Source organism: Phocoena sinus, chromosome 10 (assembly GCF_008692025.1).
Source record: "Phocoena sinus isolate mPhoSin1 chromosome 10, mPhoSin1.pri, whole genome shotgun sequence".
In the NCBI taxonomy this organism is placed as follows: domain Eukaryota; kingdom Metazoa; phylum Chordata; class Mammalia; order Artiodactyla; family Phocoenidae; genus Phocoena; species Phocoena sinus.
The window spans coordinates 33,686,069-33,710,126 of NC_045772.1; positions in this window are offsets into that span (position 1 = coordinate 33,686,069).

Genomic DNA, 24,058 nt, shown 5'->3' on the forward strand with positions numbered 1-24,058 from the left:
CATCTTAGTCAAGATCTATTTGTTAAATATATGGATAATTAACCAGAAAATTTGAACACTCCATTATACAGTGAATAAAGTTTGACATGTAGTAATTAAGGACTTTTATATGACTTTTTATTTATAAAATTTAAATACACACATGACATTTGGCTTTTTAATTATTCAAACTAATTGTTCTGATTACATTTGCATATTTCTCTAATTCATAAAAATAAACTAACATTATTATAATATGGTACTTCACAAGTAGGTTAGTTAATGTTTTAATTGAACATTTTAGTTCTCAAATACTGAAGCTTCCAAGAAATTATTGATGATGTTAAAGTGCATTGTAAATAATAACTCAATATAAACATAGTAACTGGATAGAGCAAAAATAATTTTGTTGCATGCTAACTGAAGTTCTTGCATATTTTAAATGCTGTTTAATATTGCTTAAATTATTGTGGCTGTAAAGAACAAACATCTAATCTAATTAAACCTGTGTACTTTCAAAGAAGGTAAACTTAGTAGCTACATGAATATTACATTAATATTCCCCAAAGTGTCATTGAATATGGTACTGGTAATGTTTTCAAAGTATTTTTGCTTTCATTTTTGTACATTAAGAATTTTATGAATCACCTCAAATATAGGAGAGCACTTAATTTAGCTAAATCTATCGTAAGAATTTATCATTCTTTAAATTATATGGTTTACTTTTTTTTCCTTTCCAGCATCACCCTTGTCTCTCCCAATTCCAGAAGCCCAACTATGTACATGTTTATGGAGGTTAATCCCGGACCTGAATTTCATTAACTGACCATAGCCATAGTTGAGTTTCTACAGTAATGAGTTCATTGGGCAGAAATTTTGTAAAGATATGGGGGAAAGAGGAGGGGTAAATATTATCTACATTTGAAAGGACCAAATTTACAAATCAGTACTCTTTTAAAGCAATTTTTTTCTCCTTGACTAACTGGGAGTTTATTTGCATGCATTCTAATTGGCAGTGCATGGGAAACTAAGACTTTTGTCATTTTGATTTAACACAGACTCACCCAGAAAGCACAACCCTGATTTTGCATGAGAAGGACCATCTATGGAACCTAAAACGTGAGTACTATTTATTTTGTGCTACTGAATTCTGCTCTGCTATATAACTGACCTTGTGATAAGACGTGGCCTTTATTAAGATATATAATGAAAGTCTTGATTAAGTTTAAGTGTAGATCATAAGAAGTGCAGAAAGTAAGAATTGATGTGTCTGTTCTATTGTTCAGTTTAAAGAATTCTAGTAGTTAGTAGATACTTAACTTTGAAGAAGATAATATAACCGTGCTATTCACTGATACTTAGTTTAAAGCAGATAGCTTTATATACTTTTGATATTCCAATTTATTTATGGTTGATAAAATTTATAAAATAATCCCTTACAAATAAACATTTCCTATGCTATTTTGTGCATAATTTATTTTTTCATCTTTTCTGTGATCAATATCCCTGAGTACTTAGAGCCTATATTTATTGTCTCAGTTTTTCTCTGAGTTTTTTTTCAAATGGAGTAAGTAGTCGGTTAAAGATAAAAGATTGGTGCGCCTTTTTTCCTTGTTCTGTCACAGATACGTCTTTCCATTACTTACTAATTGTTGGCATCTCTTCTCCCTGTTTGGCTTCTGATAAGTTGTCTTTGATAACCTGCTGTTTTGTTCTTGAACTTTGCCATGGCTACAACTGTGGGATATCAGAACTGTCAAACATAAAAGTAAAAGAGCAAGAGGCACAGAGCTTATGAAACTTAGAGAAGACATAAAGCCTGGTATCAACTGGTGAATTTTCCACTGGCAGGTAGTTTTCGCTTTATCCCATTTGTTGTCACAGTACACAGTACCTGAAATAATAAGGGAATTTTTCCCCCCAATAAATGGACTATCGGGGCTGTTTGCTTTGTGAGAATCTGCCAAGGCAACATGCCATGTGGCTTTATCTTTGAAAGTGAGGATGAAACAAGCTTGCCTGGCTTCAGATAAGTGACTTAGAAGGAATCCTATTCAGATGTACCTGTCACTAATTTATCTGGAGGTTTTGTGATTCATACATACTACTCTGTGTGCGATGAAGCATTAAATTGGTTTCCTCTGGGAGCAGGTCACATTCAGGGGTCGTCAGACCTATGCTATAGGATGGTGCATGCTTGATTCATATAGCCTCTCACTACTGAATTTTTATCTGTTAGAGGACTGGTAACGTGAACATATGTTAGATGATCTCTTGGAACATTTCAACAGCAAAGGGATTGACAACAATTTGTCTATTAATATGCAGGTGTATGTAACAAGCAATTAATCAACCTTTCTGCTGTTAGTATAATCATTTATCCTGATAATTAAGTAGTTATACATATGTTTCCCAATAATGGCCTAGCCCTTGATGAATGCATTTCTATGACTCCTTTATTTATTGAAACAAAGGGATATGTACTTAAGTGCATTACTTTATAGTGGGAAAAAAATGCAGAGCTGATTTGAAACAGGTCTCCTGAACGAAAATCTTTAGAAAACAAAGAGTTTTCCCATTTATAATATAGTTTTCTACTGTGGCAGTTCTACTTTGTTACTCTATATATTTTGAAAGAAAATGGTATACCTTGGAAAGTGAGACAGATACTGGTTCAAATTTGAAAGGAACATAAAAGAAAGAGATGCCTATTTATATGTTAACATTGTGCTGAGAGATTTTTCATATGGATTTTTTTTATGTGGTATATTTAACAAATGCAAAAACAGAAACAAAGAAACCCTATTCTTCATTTTATTATTTCCATGATGGCATATATAAAACTAAAACCTAATATCTTCCCTTGGGTTTTTTTTTGTTTGTTTGTTTGTTTTTTTGCGGTACGCGGGCCTGGCCTCTCCCATTCCGGAGCACAGGCTCCGGACGCACAGGCTCAGTGGCTATGGCTCACGGGCCCAGCCGCTCCGCGGCATGTGGGATCTTCCCAGACCGGGGCACGAACCCGTGTCCCCTGCATTGGCAGGCGGACTCTCAACCACTGCGCCACCAGGGAAGCCCTATGCTGCATTTTTATACGGTGTAAGTCTTCAGATTTTATCCTAGGTGTGAAAATGTGGAACATTTAACATAAACTGGAATTTTCCTATTAATGAGTTATATCATAATTAGTGCATTACTGTAGGAACCTACTAAGTCATTTATGCACGATTCACAATATTTAAATAAGATATTCTTCACATTTCACAATCCTTAAATTAAACTGTGGTCTTAAAACCTTGCAAGGCCTCCTAATAAACAGGAGTGTGAAGTAAATATATTTAATAATATTATTTTAAGATTTCAAAATATTCTAGTAAGCATTTTTCTGAAAAGAAAGGAAAGAAAGAAAAGCAGTTCACGAAACTAGGAAAAAAATACTGTTATACCATATGCAAAGTACACATGATGAGGCATATTTCTGCCCTCTTCTCTCCATTCCAATTTTGTTTTTTGCTATAGACAATAAAAAATGCATAACTTTGAATTTTCCATATCTTTTTTTAAACCTATTATATACCTCACAACAAGGTATTTTCTTAATTTTTTTTTTAAGAAAAATCTTTTATAAATACAGACTAAATTCACGTTATTTTCAGAATGAAAATAGCATGAACCATTTATGGAATAAAATGAACCATTTTGTTAGAGACATTTAAAGGATTTAACCAGTATTTTGTTGCTAAGATTATAATGGTACTTTAAAATAGTTTTTTATATCTATCATGAATTTTTCCTCTGTTCTTTTATAAGTTTAAGGTGTACAGCATTATAATTTAACATCTGTATACACCAAAGAGAGATTACCACCACAAGTCTAATTACCATCCAACTGCATACAGTTGACCCCCTTCACTTATTTTGCCCACTCCCAAATCCCTTCTACTTAGGTAATCACCAATCTTATCTCTATCTATAAGTTCATTTTTATTGGTTAGTTTTGTTTATTTAGATTTTACGTATGAGTGAAATCTTAAGGTATTTGTATCTTTCCATCTGACTTATTTCACTTGGCATTATTCTTTTAAGGTCCATCCATGTTGTCACAAATGGCAGGATTTCATTCTTTTTATGGCTGAGTAGTATTCCATTGCATACATACACCACATCTTTATCCATTCTTTTATTGATGGACACTTAGGTTGTTTCCACATCTTGGCTATTGTAAATAATGCTGCAGTGAACACAGGGGTACATATATCTTTTTGAATTAGTGTTTTCATGTTCTTCAGATAAACACCCAGAAGTTTAATAGCTGGGTCGTATTGTGGTTCTATTCATAATTTTTTGAGGAATATCCATAACTATTTTCCATAGTGGCTGCACCATTTTACAGTCCCATCAACAGTGTATGAGGGTTCCCTTTTTCCACATCCTCTACAACATTTGCTATTTCTTGTCTTTTCAATAACAGCCATTCTTTTTCTCTTTTCTTTACATGGTGAGTAAATCCCCCCATTTCAGACTCTGCTTAAATAGATTAAATATCACCTCTTCTAAAAAGTATTTTCTAGTTGTCTAATCTAGTCTTGATCTCTCACAGACTTCTTTGATCTCATAGCATTTGCCATAATATTTAAGTATTTTACCTATATTTTATAAATATTAATTATATAAATAATATACTATATATAGAGAGAGAAAGAATATTATTTACCTGTTTATATTTTGTCTGTTATACAAAACTTAAGCACAATTTCAGTGCCTAGCATAGTACCTAGTATATAATAAATAGTCAATAAAATTTGTTGAGTTTATGAAATCAGATAATTAAAACAAAATAATTCCATAACTAAGAGTATAAGAAATATAAAGTATATATTAAACATATAGAACAGAAAGTTATATAATTACTGGTTAATTTAACAAAATAATTACAAATATCATATACAAACAGAGAAGTCAGCAAGCTTCACACAGTAGCTTCTCCAGAAAACAACTGAACCCTACCAATACCTATTAGATATTAAGTGCCATGGAATCTGTAAGTTGTATTGTCTTGGAGTAATTATAAAAATTTCCATGGATATCTTCTGAAATAGTTTAAAGAGAAACAAAAATATCTATGATTTTTAAAAACAACCAGTTATTTTACAAGTGTTTATTGAGAGCTGACTATGTATGAAACTGTGCAAAATCTATAGGAGATTTATTATTGTAAATGGTTAACTCTCACCTCATGGGATCAATATATAGTAAGAAAATTCAATATATACTTTTAAAAAGTTAAAGTAGAACTTTAACTATAGAGCAGAAGTTGAAAATGTTAATGGCATTTAGCAGAACTAGAGTTCATTTTTAGCTGAGGGAAATAGCAACAGCATACTGCAGAGGTTAATTTGACACTAATCTTTGAAGAAAGCTGAAGGAATTCTTGGCAGAGGGAATAGCATAAGAAAAGGCATGAAGAAGGTGTTTAGTAAGAATTAGTTGCTCATTTCAACAGGTATATCAAATAAATGTAAGAGGATATATTATGTTATGTTTGGCAGCTGCTTTGGATGGAAGTTATATTTGAAAATAGATTAGGACAAGACTGTGGAAGATTTAATTCTAGTTTAAGAAATAGGGATTTTGTTGGCATGTAGCTAAGTCCCTAGAATATGTTCAATCTCTTCTTATTTTAGAAGCCTAAAAAAAAAAAGAATGTGATTATTTTGAATGATGGTTTACACAGAAAAATCTGGCATTACGTATTATAAGATCTCCCCTTTGTATGTGCTGTATATTTGCATACATGCATATATGCCACACATACACATATGTGTCAGGGTGTGTGTGTATATGTGTGTGTGCATAGTAAATGTGTATCACTTAATCTGGCTTTATTTTAAAAATAGATTGGAGGAGGAATCAGTGTCATTATGTATGGAAACTACTGGTCACTTCAGCAAATACTCAATAAACTGATAAAGCAAGGAAACATGAAATAAAATATCAGATGAGGGGCATATCTTTCAGAGACACACTTGAGGAAGAACTCATAAGAATGATGACTTGTGAACTCATTATACATGTACATATATCCACTCTTTTTTTTAGATTCTTTTACCATTTAGGCCATTACAGAGTATTGAGTAAAGTTCCCTATTCTATACAGTAGGTCCTTATTAGTTATCTATTTTATATTTAGTACTGTCTATATATCCATCCCAGTCTCCCAATTTATCCCTCCCCGCTTACTCCCTGGTAACCATAAGTTTGTTTTCTACATCTGTGACTCCACTTCCATTTTGTAAATAAGTTCATTTTTCCAAAAAAAAAAAGTGTTTACTTAGACCTTGATGACCAAAAAGCCAAGATATCTATAACCTATTACTTCCCTAAACATATTCTTTATAGCACATACAATGCAAGATGTAAATAGGAATTTTGTGACAATTTTTTTGTAATTGATAATTTCAAAGAAATTTGGGAAGTATCATATACAATACCTGTTTTGGATATGAAAAAACACAACAACCTATTAAAAACATGAACCATTACACTAATAAATTTGTTGCTGTTTAACCCAGTATTTACCAAACTAATTTAACTACTGTGTAACACTTATTATTTTAATTTTTTTTTGCGGTATGCGGGCCTCTCACTGCTGTGGCCTCTCCCATTGCGGAGCACAGGCTCTGGACACGCAGGCTCAGCGGCCATGGCTCACGGGCCCAGCCGCTCCGCGGCATGTGGGATCTTCCCGGACCGGGGCACGAACCCGCATTCCCTGCATTGGCAGGCAGACTCTCAACCACTGCAGCACCAGGGAAGCCCTGTAACACTTATTTTAAGGCCATGATCTTTCCATGATTCTATGTTGCCTCGATACAGATTTACAGTATCATTTTCTGAAAGCATTTACAGTAAGAAAAATAAATGCAAACTTTTATTGTTTGGTATTTTATGAACTGTTTAAGAATCTTGGCATATTTCTAGATAGCAAAGTTGTTCTATATTTTCTCTCTTTTTTTAACAACTTTATTGGAGTATAATTGCTTTAAAATGGTGTATTACTTTGTACTGTATAACAGAGTGAATCAGCTATATGTATACATATATCCCCATATCCACTCCCTCTTGAAACTCCCTCCCACCCTCCCTATCCCACCCCTCTAGGGGAACACAAAGCACCAAGCTAATCTCCATGTGCTATGCAGATTCTTCCCACTAGCTATCTATTTTACATTTGGTAGTGTGTATATGACAATGCTACTCTCTCACTTCGTCCCAGCTTACACTTCCCCCTCCCCGTGTCCTCAAGTCCATTCTTGACATCAGCATCTTTATTCCTTTCCTGCCCCTAGGTTCTCCAGAAACATTTTTGTTTGTTTTTTTAGATTCCATATGTAAGTGTTAGCATACGGTATTTCTATTTCTCTTTCTGACTTAACTTCACTCTGTATGACAGTCTCTAGGTCCAGCCACCTCACTGCAAATAACTCAATTTCATTTATTTTTATGGCTGAGTAATATTCCATTGTATATATGTGCCACATCTTCTTTATCCATTCATCTGTCAATGGACATTTAGGTTGCTTCCATGTACTGGCTATCGTAAATAGAGCTGCAATGAACGTTGTGGTACATGTTACTTTTTGAATTATGGTTTTCTCAGGGTATGTGCCCAGTACTGGGATTGCTGGGTCATATAGTAGTTCTGTTTTTAGTTTTTTAAGGATCTTCCATACTGCTCTCCATAGGGGCTGTATCAATTTACATTCCCACCAACAGTGCAGGAGGGTTCCCTTTCTCCACACCCTCTCCAGCATTTTCTGTTTGTAGATTTTTTGATGATGGCCATTCTGACTGGTGTGAGGTGATAACTCATTGTAGTTTTGATTTGCAATTCTCTAATGATTAATGATGTTGAGCATTTTTTTTTCGTGTGTTTCTTGGCAGTCTGTATGTCTTCTTTGCAGAAATGTATATTTAGGTCTTCTGCCCATTTTTGGATTGGGTTGTTTGTTTTTTTGATATTGAGCTGCATAAGCTGCATGTATATTTTGGAGATTAATCCTTTGTCAGTTGCTTCATTTGCAAATATTTTCTCCCATTCTGAGGGTGGTATTTTTGTCTTGTTTATGTTTTCCTTTACTGTGCAAAAGTTTTTAAGTTTCATAGGTCCCATTTGTTTATTTTTGTTTTTATTCCCATCTCTCTAGGAGGTGGTCAAAAAGGATCTTGCTGTGATTTGTGTCATAGAGAGTTCTGCCTACATTTTCCTCTAAGAATTTTATAGTGTCTAGCCTTACATTTAGGTCTTTAATCCATTTTGAGTTTATTTTTGTGTATGGTGTTAGGGAGTGTTCTAATTTCATTCTTTTACATGTAGCTGTCCAGTTTTCCCAGCACCACTTATTGAAGCGGCTGTCTTTTCTCCATTGTATATTCTTGCTATATCAAAGATAGGCTGACCATATGTGTGTGGGTTTATCTCTGGGCTTTCTATCCTGTTCCATTGATCTATATTTCTGTTTTTGTGCCAGTACCATGCTGTCATGATTAATGTAGCTTTCTAACATAGTCTGAAATCCAGGAGCCTGATTCCTCCAGCTCCATTTTTCGTTCTCAAGATTGCTTTGGCTATTCGGGGTCTTTTGTGTTTTCATACAAATTGTGAAATGTTTTGTTCTAGTTCTGTGAAAAATGTCATTGGTAGTTTGATAGGGATTGCATTGAATCTGTAGATTGCTTTGGGTAGTATAGTCATTTTCACAATGTTGATTCTTCCAATCCAAGAACATGGTATATGTCTCCATTTGTTTGCATCATCTTTAATTTCTTTCATTAGTGTCTTATACTTTTCTGCATACAGGTCTTTTATCTCAGGTAGGTTTATTCCTAGGTATTCTATTCTTTTTGTTACAACAGTAAATGGGAGTAATTCCTTAAATTCTCTTTCAGAGTAATAATCATTAGTGTATAGGAATGCAAAAGATTTCTGTGCATTAATATTGTATTCTGCTACGTTACCAAATTCATTGATTAGCTCTAGTAGTTTTCTGGTAGCATCTTTAGGATTCTCTATGTATAGTATCACATCATCTGCAAACAGTGACAGTTTTACTTCTTTTCCAATTTGGATTCCTTTTATTTCTTTTTCTTCTCTGATTGCTGTGACTAAAACTTTCAAAACTATGTTGAATAATAGTGGTGAGAGTGGGAAACCTTCTCTTGTTCCTGATCTTAGTGGAAGTGCTTTCAGTTTTTCACCACTGAGAACTATGGTGACTGTGGTTTTGTCATATATGGCCTTTATTATGTTGAGGTAAGTTCCCTCTATGCCTACTTTCTGGAGGGTTTTTATCATAAATGGGTGTTGAATTTTGTCAAAAGCTTTTTCTGCATCTATTCAAATGATCTTATGGATTTTATCCTTCAATTTTTTAATATGGTGTATCACGTTGATTGATTTGTATATATTGAAGAATCCTTGCATTCCTGGGATGAACCCACTTGATCATGGTGTATGATCTTTTTAATGTGCTGTTGGATTCTGTTTGCTAGAATTTTGTTGAGGATTTTTGCATGTATGTTCATCAGTGATATTGGCCTGTAGTCTTCTCTCTTTGTTACATCTTTCTCTGGTTTTGGTATCAGGGTGATGGTGGTCTTGTAGAATGAATTTGGGAGTGTTCCTTCCTCTGCTATATTTTGGATGAGTTTGAGAAGGATAAGTGTTAGCTCTTCTCTGAATGTTTGATAGAATTCACCTGTGATGCCATCTGGTCCTGGGCTTTTATTTGTTGGAAGATTTTCCATCACAGTTTCCATTTCAGTGCTTGTGATTGGTCTGTTTATATTTTCTATTTCTTCCTGGTTCAGTCTAGGAAGGTTGAACTTTTCTAAAAATTTGTCCATTTCTTCCAGGTTGTCCATTTTATTGGCATATAGTTGCTTGTAGTAATCTCTAATGATCCTTTGTATTTCTGCATGTCAGTTGTTATTTCTCCTTTTTCATTTCTAATTCTATTGATTTAAGTCTTCTCCCTTTTTTTCTTGATGAGTCTGGCTAGTGGTTTATCACTTTTGTTTATCTTCTCAAAGAACCAGCTTTGGTTTTATTGATCTTTGTTATTGTTTCCTTAATTTCTTTTTCCTTTATTTCTGATCTGATCTTTATGATTTCTTTTCTTCTGCTAACTTTATGGTTTTTTGATCTTCTTTTGCTAATTGTTTTAGGGGTAAGGTTAGGTTGTTTATTTGAGATGTTTCTTGTTTTGTAAGGTAAGACTGTATTGCTATAAACTTCCCTCTTAGAACTGCTTTTGCTGCATCCCATAGGTTTTAGGTCATCTTGTTTTCACTGTCATTTTTTTCTAGGTATTTTTTTATTTCCTCTTTGATTTCTTTAGTGATCTCTTGGTTATTTAGTAGTGTATTTTTTAACCTCCATGTGTTTGTATTTTTTACAGTTTTTTTTTTTTCCTGTAATTGATATCTAGTCTCATAGCATTGTGGTTGGAAAATATACTTCATATGATTTCAGTTTTCTTACAATTTACCAAGGCTTTATTTGTGACCCAAGATATGATCTATCCTGGAGAATGTTCCACAAGCACTTGAGAAGAAAGTGTATTCTGTTGTTTTTGGGTGGAATGTCATATAAATACCAATTAAGTCCATCTTGTTTAATGTGTCATTTAAAGCTTGTGTTTCCTTATTTATTTTCATTTTGGATGATACATCCATTTGGGAAAGTGGAGTGTTAAAAGTCCTCCACTATTATTGTGTTATTGTCGTTTGCCCCTTTTATGGCTGTTAGTATTTGCCTTATGTATTGAGGTGCTCCTATGTTGTGTGCATAAATATTTACAATTGTTATATCTTCTTCTTGGATCGATTTTGGATCATCTTTACTCTCATTATTCTGAATTCTTTTTCAGGTAGACTGCCTATTTCCTCTTCATTTGTTTGGTCTGATGGGTTTTTACCTTGTTACTTCATCTGCTGTGTATTTCTGTGTCTTTTCATTTTGCTTAACTTACTGTGTTTGGGGTCTTCTTTTCACAGGCTGCAGGTTCGTAGTTCCCATTGATTTTGGTGTCTGCCCCCAGTGGCTAAGGTTGGTTCAGTGGGTTTTGTAGGCTTCCTCATGGAGGGGATGGTTCCTGTGTTCTGGTGGATGAGACTTGATCTTGTCTTTCTGGTGGGCAGGACCGCATCCGGTGGTGTGTTGTGGGGGGGGGGGGGTGGTCTGTGAACTTAGGTTTTTAGGCAGCCTCTCTGCTAATGGGTAGGTTGTGTTCCTGTCTTGCTAGTTGTTTGCCCTAGGGTGTCCAGCACTGTAGCTTGCTGGTCATTGAGTGGAGCTGGGTCTTAGCTTTGAGATGGAGATCTCTGTGAGAGCTTTTGCCATTTGATGTTATGTGGAGCTGGGAGGTCTCTGGTGGACCAATGTCCTGAACTCAGCTCTTCCACCTCAGAGGCTCAGGCCTGACACTGGGCCAGAGCATGGAGACCCTGTCAGCTACTCAGCTCAGAAGGAAAGGGATAAGAAAGAAAGGAAGGAAGGAAGGGAGGGAGGGAGGGAGGGAGGGAAGAAGAGAAAGAAATAAAATAAAGTTATTAAAATAGAAAAAAATATATTATTAAAAATAAAGAAAAGAAAGAAAGAAGAGAACAGCCAAACGAGAAAACAAATGCACCAATTATAACAAGTGCTAAAAACTGTACAAAAAAAAAAAAAAAAATAGGACAGACAGACCCCTAGGACAAATGGTAAAAGCAAAGCTATACAGACAAAATCACACAAAGCAGCATACACATACACACTCACAAAAAGAGAAAAAGAAAAATATATATTTATTAAAGAAAAAAGGAAGAGAGCAACCAAATCAATAAACAAGTATACCATTGATAATAAGCTGTAAATACTAAATGAAAATAAACATAAAAGCAGAAACAAATTAGATGCAGAAAATAAACCCCAAGACTACAGTTGCTCCCAAAGTCCACCACCTCAATTTTGGATGATTCGTTTTCTGTCCTGATATTCCATAAATGAAGGGTACATCAAGGTGACTGTGGAGATTTAATCCACTGCTCCTGAGGCTGCTGCGAGAAATTTCCCTTTCTCTTCTTTGTTCTCACAGCTCCTGGGGTTCAGCTTTGGATTTGACCCCACCTCTGCGTGTAGGTCACCTGAGGGCATCTGTTCCCTGCCCAGACAGGAGCGGGTTAAAGTAGCAGCTGATTAGGGGGCTGTGGCTCACTCAGGCCAGGGGAGGCAGGAGTACGGAATGCAGGGCAAGCCTGTGGCGGCAGAGGCCTGTGTGACATTGCACCAGTCTGAGGTGCACCTTGTGTTCTCCCAGGGAAGTTGTCCTTGGATCACGGGACTGTGGCAGTGGCGGGCTGGACAGGCTCCCAGGAGGGGAGGTGTGGACAGTGACCTCTGCTTGCACACAGGTGTCTTGGTGGCTACAGCAGCAGCCTTAGTGTTTCTTGCCCATCTCTGGTGTCCGCACTGATAGCTGCAGCTTGCGCTAGTCTCTGGAGCTCATTAGGCAGTGCTCCAAATCCCCTCTCCTTGCACACCCCAAAATTATGGTCTCTTGCCTCTTACGCAGGTCCAGACTTTTTCCCGGACTCCCTCCTGGCTAGCTGTGGCGCACTAGCCCCCTTCAGGCTGTGTTCACGCAGCCAACCGCAGTCCTCTCCCTGGCATCTGACCAGTGAAGCCCAAGCCTCAGCTCCCAGCCCCTACCTGCCCAGGCGGGTGAGCAGACAAGCCTCTCAGGCTGGTGAGTGCTGGTCGGCACCAGTTCTCTTTGTGGGAATCTCTCCACTTTGCCCTCTGCACTCCTGTTGCTACGCTGTCCTCCGTGGCTCCGAAGCTTCACCCCCTAGCCCACCCCCCGTCTTCACCAGTGAAGGGGCTTCCTAGTGTGTGGAAACTTTTCCTCCTTCACAGGTCCCTCCCAGAGGTGCAGGTCCCATCCCTATTCTTTTGTCTCTGTTTTTCCTTTTTTCTTTTGCCCTACCCAGGTACGTGGGGAGTTTCTTGCCTTTTGGGATGTCTGAAGTCTTCTGCCAGCATTCAGTAGGTATTCTATAGGAGTTGTTCCACATGTAGATGTATTTTTGATGTATTTGTGTGAAGGAAGGTGATTTCCACGGCTTACTCCTCTGCTATCTTGAAAGGTTCCTCTATAGTTTCTTCTAGAATCTTTTACCTCCAACTTTACCTTTGTTCTATGAACCAGCTAAATAATTTTTGTGTGTTGGCAAAGTAGGGATCAACAATAATTTTTAAGTACAAATATCCATTTAATTCCAGTATAATTTCATAATACTTTCCTTCCTCATTGAGTCGACTAGGCCTTCTTCCAAAATTAATTGAAAATATCTGTGTGAGATATTTTATTGTTCTATTGATCTTTTTGTTGTATTATTAAATTCTTAAGTATGCTATTGAGATATCTGTCTATTACTACATATTAAAGAGCAAGTTTTGAAATAAGTTAGTGTAACTCTATAAATGTCTCCATTTCAAGATTATTTTGACTATTCCAGATCCTTTTCCATTTCATCTTAGAACTAGTTAAGATTCTTATGATATTTTGACTGAAATTGTATTAAAGCTAACAAATCAGGAAAAAATTGGCATCTTAAAAATAATGAGTCTTCTCATTTATAAAGCATAGCTCTCCTTTTACTTAGGTCTTATTTTCTTTCTCTCTGAAGCAATTCATAGTTTCCATAATAGAGATCCCACACATATTTTATTAGATTTATTCCTATTTAATATTTGTTGATGCTATCATTAATGGAAACATTTTAAAGTGTTTATTTCTCATTGTAAGTATAGAGAAATACCGTTTTTTTTTTTTTTTTTTTAAACATCTTTATTGGGGTATAATTGCTTTACAATGGTGTGTTAGTTTCTGCTTTACAACAAAGTGAATCAGCTATACATATACATATGTTCCCATATGTCTTCCCTCTTGCGTCTCCCTCCCTCCCACTCTCCCCATCCCACCCTTCCAGGCTGTCACAAAGCACCGAGCTAATATCCCTGTGCCTTGCGGCTGCTTCCCCCCAGCTATCTACCTTAACTACGTTTGTTAGTGTGTATATGTCCATGACTCTCTCTCGCCCTGTCAAAACTCACCCTTCCCCCTCCCCATATCCTTAAGTCCGTTCTCCAGTAGGTCTGCGTCTTTATTCCTATCTTACCCCTAGGTTCTTCATGACATTTTTTTCCCTTAAATTCCATATATATGTGTTAGCATACGGTATTTGTCTTTTTCTTTCTGACTTACTTCACTCTGTATGACAGACTCTAGGTCTATCCATCTCATTACAAATAGCTCAATTTCATTTCTTTTTAAGGCTGAGTAATATTCCATTGTGTATATGTGCCACATCTTCTTTATCCATTCATCCGATGATGGGCGCTTAGGTTGTTTCCATGTCCTGGCTATTGTAAATAGAGCTGCAATGAACATTTTGGTACATGACTCTTTTTGAATTTTGGTTTTCTCAGGGTATATGCCAAGTAGTGGGATTGCTGGGTCATATGGTAATTCTATTTGTAGTTTTTTAAGGAACCTCCATACCGTTCTCCACAGTGGCTGAACCAATTCACATTCCCACCAGCAGTGCAAGAGTGTCCCCTTTTCTCCACACCCTCTCCAGTATTTATTGTTTCTAGATTTTTTGATGATGGCCATTCTGACTGGTGTGAGATGATATCTCATTGTAGTTTTGATTTGCATTTCTCTAATGATTAATGATGTTGAGCATTCTTTCATGTGCTTGTTGGCATTCTGTATATCTTCTTTGGAGAAATGTCTATTTAGGTCTTCTGCCCATTTTTGGATGGGGTTTTTGTTTTTTTGTTATTGAGCTGCATGAGCTGCTTGTAAATTTTGGAGATTAATCCTTTGTCAGTTGCTTCATTTGCAAATGTTTTCTCCATTCTGAGGTTGTCTTTGGTCTTGGTTATGGTTTCCTTTGCTGTGCAAAAGCTTTAAAGTTTCATTAGGTCCCATTTGTTTATTTATTTATTTTTTTTTTATTTTTTTTGCGGTACGCGGGCCTCTCACTGTTGTGGCCTCCCCCGCCGCGGAGGACAGGCTCCGGACGCGCAGGCTCAGCGGCCATGGCTCACGGACCCAGCAGCTCCGCGGCATGTGGGATCCTCCCGGACCGGGGCACGAACCCGTGTCCCCTGCATCGGCAGGCGGACTCTCAACCACTGCGCCACCAGGGAAGCCCCCCATTTGTTTATTTTTGTTTTTATTTCCATTACTCTAGGAGGTGGGTCAGAAAGGATCTTGCTGTGATTTATGTCATAGAGTGTTCTTCCTATGTTTTCTTCTAAGAGTTTGATAGTTTCTGGCCTTACATTTAGGTCTTTAATCCATTTTGAGCTTATTTTTGTGTATGGTGTTAGGGAGTGATCTAATCTCATACTTTTACATGTACCTGTCCAGTTTTCCCAGCACCATTTATTGAAGAGGCTGTCCTTTCTCCACTGTACATTCCTGCCTCCTTTATCAAAGATAAGGTGTCCATATGTGCGTGGGTTTATCTCTGGGCTTTCTATCCTGTTCCACTGATCTATCTTTCTGTTTTTGTGCCAGTACCATACTGTCTTGATTACTGTTGCTTTGTAATATAGTCTGAAGTCAGGGAGCCTTATTCCTCCAGCTCTTTTTTTCGTTCTCAAGATTGCTTTGGCTATTCGGGGTCTTTTGTGTTTCCATACAAATTGCGAAATTTTTTGTTCTAGTTCTGTGAAAAATGCCAGTGGTAGTTTGATAGGGATTGCATTGAATCTGTAGATTGCTTTGGGTAGTAGAGTCATTTTCACAATGTTGATTCTTCCCATCCAAGAACATGGTATATCTCTCCATCTATTTGTATCATCTTTAATTTCTTTCATTAGTGTCTTATAATTTTCTGCATACAGGTCTTTCGTATCCTTAGGTAGGTTTATTCCTAGATATTTTATTCTTTTTGTTGCAATGGTAAATGGGAGTGTTTTCTTGATTTCACTTTCAGATTTTTCATCATTAGTATATAGGAATGCCAGAGATTTCTGTGCATTAATTTTGTATCCTGCTACTTTACCAAATTCATTGATCAGCTCTAGTAGTTTTCTGGTAGCATCTTTAGGATTCTCTATGTATAGTATCATGTCATCTGCAAACAGTGACAGCTTTACTTCTTCTTTTCCGATTTGGATTCCTTTTATTTCCTTTTCTTCTCTGATTGCTGTGGCTAAAACTTCCAAAACTATGTTGAATAAGAGTGGTGAGAGTGGGCAACCTTGTCTTGTTCCTGATCTTAGTGGAAATGCTTTCAGTTTTTCACCATTGAGGATGATGTTTGCTGTGGGCTTGTCATATATGGCTTTTATTATGTTTAGGAAAGTTCCCTCTATGCCTACTTTCTGGAGGGTTTTTATCATAAATGGGTGTTGAATTTTGTCGAAAGCTTTCTCTGCATCTATTGAGATGATCATATGGTTTTTCTCCTTCATTTTGTTAATATGGTTTATCACATTGATAGATTTGCGTATATTGAAGAATCCTTGCTTTCCTGGAATAAACCCCACTTGATCATGGTGTATGATTCTTTTAATGTGCTGTTGGATTCTGTTTGCTAGTATTTTGTTGAGGATTTTTGCATCTATGTTCATCAGTGATATTGGCCTGTAGTTTTCTTTCTTTGTGACATCCTTGTCTGGTTTTGGTATCAAGGTGATGGTGGCTTCGTAGAAGGAATTTGGGAGTGTTCCTCCCTCTGCTATATTTTGGAAGAGTTTGAGAAGGATAGGTGTTAGCTCTTCTCTAAACGTTTGATAGAATTCACCTGTGAAGCCATCTGGTCCTGGGCTTTTGTTTGTTGGAAGGTTTTTAATCACAGTTTCAATTTCAGTGCTTGTGATTGGTCTGTTCATATTTTCTATTTCTTCCTGATTCAGTCTTGGCAGGTTGTGCATTTCTAAGAATTTGTCCATTTCTTCCAGATTGTCCATTTTATTGGCATAGAGTTGCTTGTAGTAATCTCTCATGATTTTTTTTATTTCTGCTGTGTCAGTTGTTACTTCTCCTTTTTCATTTCTAATTCTATTGATTTGAGTCTTCTCCCTTTTTTTCTTGATGAGTCTGGCTAGTGGTTTATCTATTTTGTTTATCTTCTCAAAGAACCAGCTTTAGTTTTATTGATCTTTGCTATTGTTTCCTTCATTTCTTTTTCATTTATTTCTGATCTGATTTTTATGATTTCTTTCCTTCTGCTAGCTTTGGGGTTTTTTTGTTCTTCTTTCTCTAATTGCTTGAGGTGCAAGGTTAGGTTGTTTATTCGAGATGTTTCCTGCTTCTTAAGGTGGGCTTGTATTGCTATAAACTTCCCCCTTAGAACTGCTTTTGCTGCATCCCATAGGTTTTGGGTCGTTGTGTCTCCATTGTCATTTGTTTCTAGGTATTTTTTATTTCCTCTTTGATTTCTTCAGTGATCACTTCATTATTAAGTAGTGTATTGTTTAGTCTCCATGTGTTTGTATTTTTTACAGATCTTTTCCTGTAATTGATATCTAGTCTCGTGGCGTTGTGGTCGGAAAAGATACTTGAAACAATTTCAGTTTTCTTAAATTTACCAAGGCTTGATTTGTGACCCAAGATATGATCTATCCTGGAGAATGTTCCATGAGCACTTGAGAAAAATGTGTATTCTGTTGTTTTTGGATGGAGTGTCCTATAAATATCAATTAAGTCCATCTTGTTTAATGTATCATTTAAAGCTTGTGTTTCCTTATTTATTTTCATATGGATGATCTGTCCATGGGTGAAAGTGGGGTGTTAAAGTCCCCTACTATGAATGTGTTACTGTTGATCTCCCCTTTTATGGTTGTTAGTATTTGCCTTATGTATTGAGGTGCTCCTATGTTGGGTGCATAAATATTTACAATTGTTATATCTTCTTCTTGGATCGATCCCTTGATCATTATGTAGTGTCCTTCTTTGTCCCTTTTAATAGTCCCTATTTTAAAGTCTATTTTGTCTGATATGAGAATTGCTACTCCAGCTTTCTTTTGGTTTCCATTTGCATGGAATATCTTTTTCCATCCCCTTACTTTCAGTCTGTATGTGTCTCTAGTTCTGAAGTGGGTCTCTTGTAGACAGCATATATAAGGGTCTTGTTTTTGTATCCATTCAGCCAATCTGTGTCTTTTGGTGGGAGCATTTAGTCCATTTACATTTAAGGTAATTATCGATATGTATGTTCCTATTTCCATTTTATATATTGTTTTGGGTTCGCTACTATAGGTCATTTCCTTCTCTTGTGTTTCGTGTCTAGAGAAGTTCCTTTAGCATTTGTTGTAAAGCTGGTTTGGTGGTGCTGAACTCTCTCAGCTTTTGCTTGTCTGTAAAGGTTTTAATTTCTCCATCAAATGTGAATGAGATCCTTGCTGGGTAGAGTAGTCTTGGTTGCAGGCTATTCTCCTTCATCACTTTCAGTATGTCCTGCCACTCCCTTCTGGCTTGTAGGGTTTCTGCTGAGAGATCAGCTGTTAACCTTATGGGGATTCCCTTGTGTGTTATTTGTTGTTTTTTCCCTTGCTGCTTTTAATATGCTTTCTTTGTATTTAATTTTTGACAGTTTGATTAATATGTGTCTTGGCGTGTTTCTCCTTGTATTTATCCTGTATGGGACCCTCTGTGCTTCCTGGACTTGATTAACTATTTCCTTTCCCATATTAGGGAAGTTTACAACTATAATCTCTTCAAATATTTTCTCAGTCCCTTTCTTTCTTTCTTCTTCTTCTGGAACCCCTATAATTCGAATGTTGGTGCGTTTCATGTTGTCCCAGAGGTCTCTGAGACTGTCCTCAGTTCTTTTCATTCTTTTTTCTTTATTCTGCTCTGCAGTAGTTATTTCCACTACTTTATCTTCCAGGTCACTTATCCGTTCTTCTGCCTCAGTTATTCTGCTATTGATCCTATCTAGAGTGATTTTAATTTCATTTATTGCATTGTTCATCGTTGCTTGTTTCATCTTTAGTTCTTGTAGGTCCTTGTTAACTGTTTCTTGCATTTTGTCCATTCTACTTCCAAGATTTCGGATCATCCTTACTATCATTATTCTGAATTCTTTTTCAGGTAGATTGCCTATTTCCTCTTCATTTGTTAGGTCTGGTGGGTTTTTATCTTGCTCCTTCATCTGCTGTGTGTTTTTCTGTCTTCTCATTTTGCTTATCTTACTGTGTTTGGGGTCTCCTTTTTGCAGGCTGCACTTTCGTAGTTCCCGTTGTTTTTGATGTCTGTCTCCAGTGGCTAAGGTTGTTTCAGTGGGTTGTGTAGGCTTCCTGGTGGAGGGGACTAGTGCCTGTGTTGTGCTGGATGAGGCTGGATCTTGTCTCTCTAGTGGGCAGGTTCACGTCTGGTGGTGTGTTTTGGGGTGTCTGTGGCCTTATTATGATTTTAGGCAGCCTCTCTGCTAATGGGTGGGGTTGTGTTCCTGTTTTGCTAGTTGTTTGGCATAGGTTGTCCAGCACTGTGGCTTGCTGGTCGTTGAGTGAAGCTGGGTGCTGGTGTTAAGATGGAGGTCTCTGGGATATTTCCACCGTTTAATATTATGTGGAGCTGGGAGGTCTCTTGTTGACCAGTGTCCTGAAGTTGGCTCTCCTACCTCAGAGGCAGAGCCCTGACTCCTGGCTGGAGCACCAAGAGCCTTTCATCCACACAGCTCAGAATAAAAGGGAGAAAAAGTAGGGAGAATTAGTAGAAGTATGAGTAAAGAAAGAAGGAAAGGAGGTAAGGAAGGAAGGAAGAAAGAAGCAAAGAAGGAAAGAAAGGAGGGAGGGAGGGAGGAAGGAAGGAAGGAGGGAAAGAAGGAAAAAAAGACAGAAAGATGATACAGTAAAAATAAAATAAAGTATAATATAGTTATTGAATTAAAAAATATTTAGAAAAAAAAAAAAAGGGACGGATAGAACCTTAGGACAAATGTTGGAAGCAAAGCTATACAGAGAAAATCTTACACAGAAGGATACACATACACCTTCACAAAAAGAGGTAAAGGGGGAAAAATCATAAATCCTGCTCCCTGAGACCACCTCCTCAATTTGGGGTGATTCGTTGTCTAAAGGAGGGAAGGAAGGAAGGAAAGAAAGAAAGAACGAAGGTAAAGTATAATAAAGTTATTACAATTAAACTTAATTATTAAGAAAAAGAATTTTTTAAAAAAAAGTCATGGACGGATAGAGCCCTAGGACAAATGGTGGAAGCTAGAGTATACAGACAAGATCTCACACAGAAGCATACACGTACACATTCACAAAAAGAGGAAAAGGGAAAAAAATCATAGATCTCGCTCCTAAATTCCACCTCTTCAATTTGGGATCATTCCTTGTCTATTCAGGTATTCCACAGATGCAGGGTATATCAAGTTGATTGTGGAGCTTTAATCCGCTACTTCTGTGGCTGCTGGGAGAGATTTCCCTTTCTCTTCTTTGTTCTCACAGCTCACAGGAGCTCAGCTTTGGATTTGGCCCTGCCTCTGCGTGTAGGTCGCTGGAGGGCGTCTGTTTTTTCGCTCAGACAGGACGGGGTTAAAGGAGCCGCTGATTCGGGGCCTCCGGCTCACTCTGGCCGGGGGTTGGGGGATGGGGGAAGGAGGGGCACTGCGTGCGGGGCGGGCCTGCGGCGGGAGAGGCAGCGTGACGTTGCGGCAGAGGCCGGCGTGACGTTGCACCAGCCTGAGGCCCGCCGGCCGTGCGTTGTCCCGGGGAAGTTGTCCCTGGATCCCGGGAACCTGGCAGTGGCGGGCTGCACAGGCTCCGCGGAAGAGGGGTGTGGAGAGTGACCTGTGCTCGCACACAGGCCCCTTGGTGGCGGCAGCAGCAGCCTTAGCGTCTCCCGCCCGTCTCTGGGGTCCGCGGTTTTAGCCGCGGCTCGCGCCCGTCTCTGGGGTTTGCGCTTTCAGCCGCGGCTCGCGCCCGTCTCGGGGGCTCGCGCCCTCAGCCACGGCTCGCGCCCATCTCTGGGGTTCGCGCTTTTAGCCGCGGCACGCGCCCGTCTCTGGAGTTCCTTTAAGCAGCGCTCTTAAACCCCTCTCCTCGCGCACCAGGAAACAAAGAGGGAAGAAAAAGTCTCTTGCCTCTTCGGCAGGTGCAGGCTTTTCCCCGAACTCCCTCCCGGCTAGTCGTGGTGCACTAACCCCTTCAGGCTATGTTCAAGCCGCCAACCCCAGTCCTCTCCCTGAGCTCCGTCCAAAACCAAAACCCGAGCCTCAGCTCGCAGCCCCGCCCGCCCCGGTGGGTGAGCAGCAAGCCTCTCGGGTTAGTGAGTGCTGGTCGGCACCGATCGTCTGTGCAGGAATCTCGCCGCTTTGCCCTCCGCACCCGTCGCTGTGCACTACTCCGCGGTCCCGAAACTCCCCCCTCTGCCTCCCGCAGTCTCCGCCCGCGGAGGGGCTTCCTAGTGTGTGGAAACTTTTCCTCCTTCACAGCTCCCTCCCACTGGTGCAGGTGCCGTCCTTATTCTTTTGTCTCTGTTTTTTCTTTTGCCCTACCCAGTTACGTGGGGAGTTTCTTGCCTTTTGGGAGGTCTGAGGTCTTCTGCCAGCCTTCAGTAGGAGTTCTGTAGGAGTTGTTCCACGTGTGGATGTATTTCTGGTGTATCCGTGGGGAGGAAGGCGATCTCCGCGTCTTACTCTTCCGCCATCTTCAAGGTCCCCCCAGAAATACCGTTTTTATACCAATATTTTATCCTGTGAGCTTGCTAAATTTATTGTACTTATTACTCTAAGTAGCTACTTGTAGATTCTGTAGGCTTTTCTATATACACAGGCATATTACTAATATTAAGGTTTCCATGCCAACATTTGTATTTTCATTTCTCTTTGTCCAATTTCACTAGCTAGGACTTCCATTATAATGTTGAATAGAAATGGTGAGAACTGATTCTCTTGTAATATTCCTAATGGTAGGAGAGAAATACTGAAAGTATGATTTTAGTTTTCACATGTATTCTTTTTTTTTTTTGCGGTATGCGGGCCTCTCACTGTTGTGGCCTCTCCCGTTGCGGAGCACAGGCTCCGGACGCGCAGGCTCAGCGGCCATGGCTCACGGGCCCAGCCACTCCGCGGCATGTGGGATCTTCCCACACCGGGTCATGAACCCATGTCCCCTGCATTGGCAGGCAGACTCTCAACCACTGCGCCACCAGGGAAGCCCCTCACATATATTCTTAATGGGATTGGGAGAGTTCTACTCTATGCCTAGGAGTTTAAAAGTTTTTATCATGAATGAGTCCTGGATTTCAAATAATATTTTTCTGCATCTTTTGTGATGATTATTATTTGTCTTCTCTATAATATATATATATATATATATATATATATATATATATATGGCAAATTGCACTGATTAATTTCTGAATGCTAAACCAGCCATGCATTCCTGGAATATATTCCACTTGGTCATCATGTAACATCCTTCATATATATGACTGGATATGATTTGCTAATATTGTCTTAAAATTTTTTATGTTTATGTTTATGAAAAATATTGGACTGTAATTTTCTTTCCTTTCAGGTCTTTATCTCATTTGGTTTCAAGACATAAAGTAAGCTTTGAAAAGATTACTTTACACGATTTTCTAAGTTTGTGTCTTATTTCTTCTTCAAGTAATTGATAAGATTCACTAGAAAGCTACTTAAAGAGCTATCTTAGTAGCTCTTTAAATAGCCTGGAATTTTCTTTATGGAAAAGTTTTGAATTGTAAATATAGTTTCCTCAATAGATAAAGGGATATTCAGTTTATCTTTATTACCTTATGTCAGTTATGGCAATTTATGTTCTTCAGAAAATTTGTCTATTGTTTCTAAATTATTTTATCTATTTACATAAAATTATTCATAAAATACTATTAGGAAATATTATGAAATTTTATTGTTGGTTGGATATGTAGCACTGTTCACCTCATTCTTGATATTGGTATTTTGAATTTACCTTCTTTGTTTTCCACAACTATAGCTAAGAATATAATGATTTTAGTAATCTTTTCAAATTTTTAAAATTTTGTTGATTTTTTTCATATTTTTTGATTTTCAAATTTATCAATATTATTAATTTTCCTTTCTTCTGATCTTTTTGAATTTTAAATAGATATTTATTTTCCATCTTCTAAAGGTAGAAGATTAGATTATTATTTTTGTACTTCAGTTCTTCACCAATAGAATAATTTAAACTTATCAAATTTTGTCCACATGCTACTAAAACTATTACACAATTTTTGGCATGGTCTGCTTTCATTATTGTACAGTTTGAAATGATATCCAAATTCCTTTGTATTTTATTCTTTGAGCCATGGATTATTTACAAGTTTAATCTTTAATTTCTAATTATTTCGAGATTTTCTGCCTATTTTTTAATTGGTTCTTAATTAATAGCTTTGTGGTAAAATAGTATCCTGTACATTATTTAATTGATTAAAATTTATTGGGAGTTTTTTATAGCCCACTATATGATGAATGCTCTATGTACTGAAAAGAATATGTTTGGGAAATTGTGCTCTGTAAATATCAATTAGTTAATGTAAGTTGATAATTTTGTTCACTGTTTTTCTTGTCTTTTTGCTTTCAATTACCAAAGCAGTGTTAAAATCTCCATACAAAAGTGTAGATTCTTTCTTCAATTCTGCCAGTTTTTGTCTCATGTATTTCAAAATTGTGCTCTTAAGTACACATATAATTAGGTTCTTTATGTCTTCTCAATGAATTGACCCCTTTTATCACTGGGAAATATTTCTTTGATGCCTGATAATACTCTTTGTCATGATATCTACTTTGTCTACAATTTTTTAATCCCATTAAGTAAATATTAAATAATCAAAATTAAATCAGAATATGCATATAATATTTAACTGAGAGACTTTAAGTCCTGAGTAAATAATTAAAAGCCATATGTAGAAATTTGCAGCTAATAGGGACATTAGTGGTCAGTGTTCCATTTTACATATCGAAAAATTAATACTGTGAGAAGCCAAAAACTAGTCCCCAAACACAAATATTG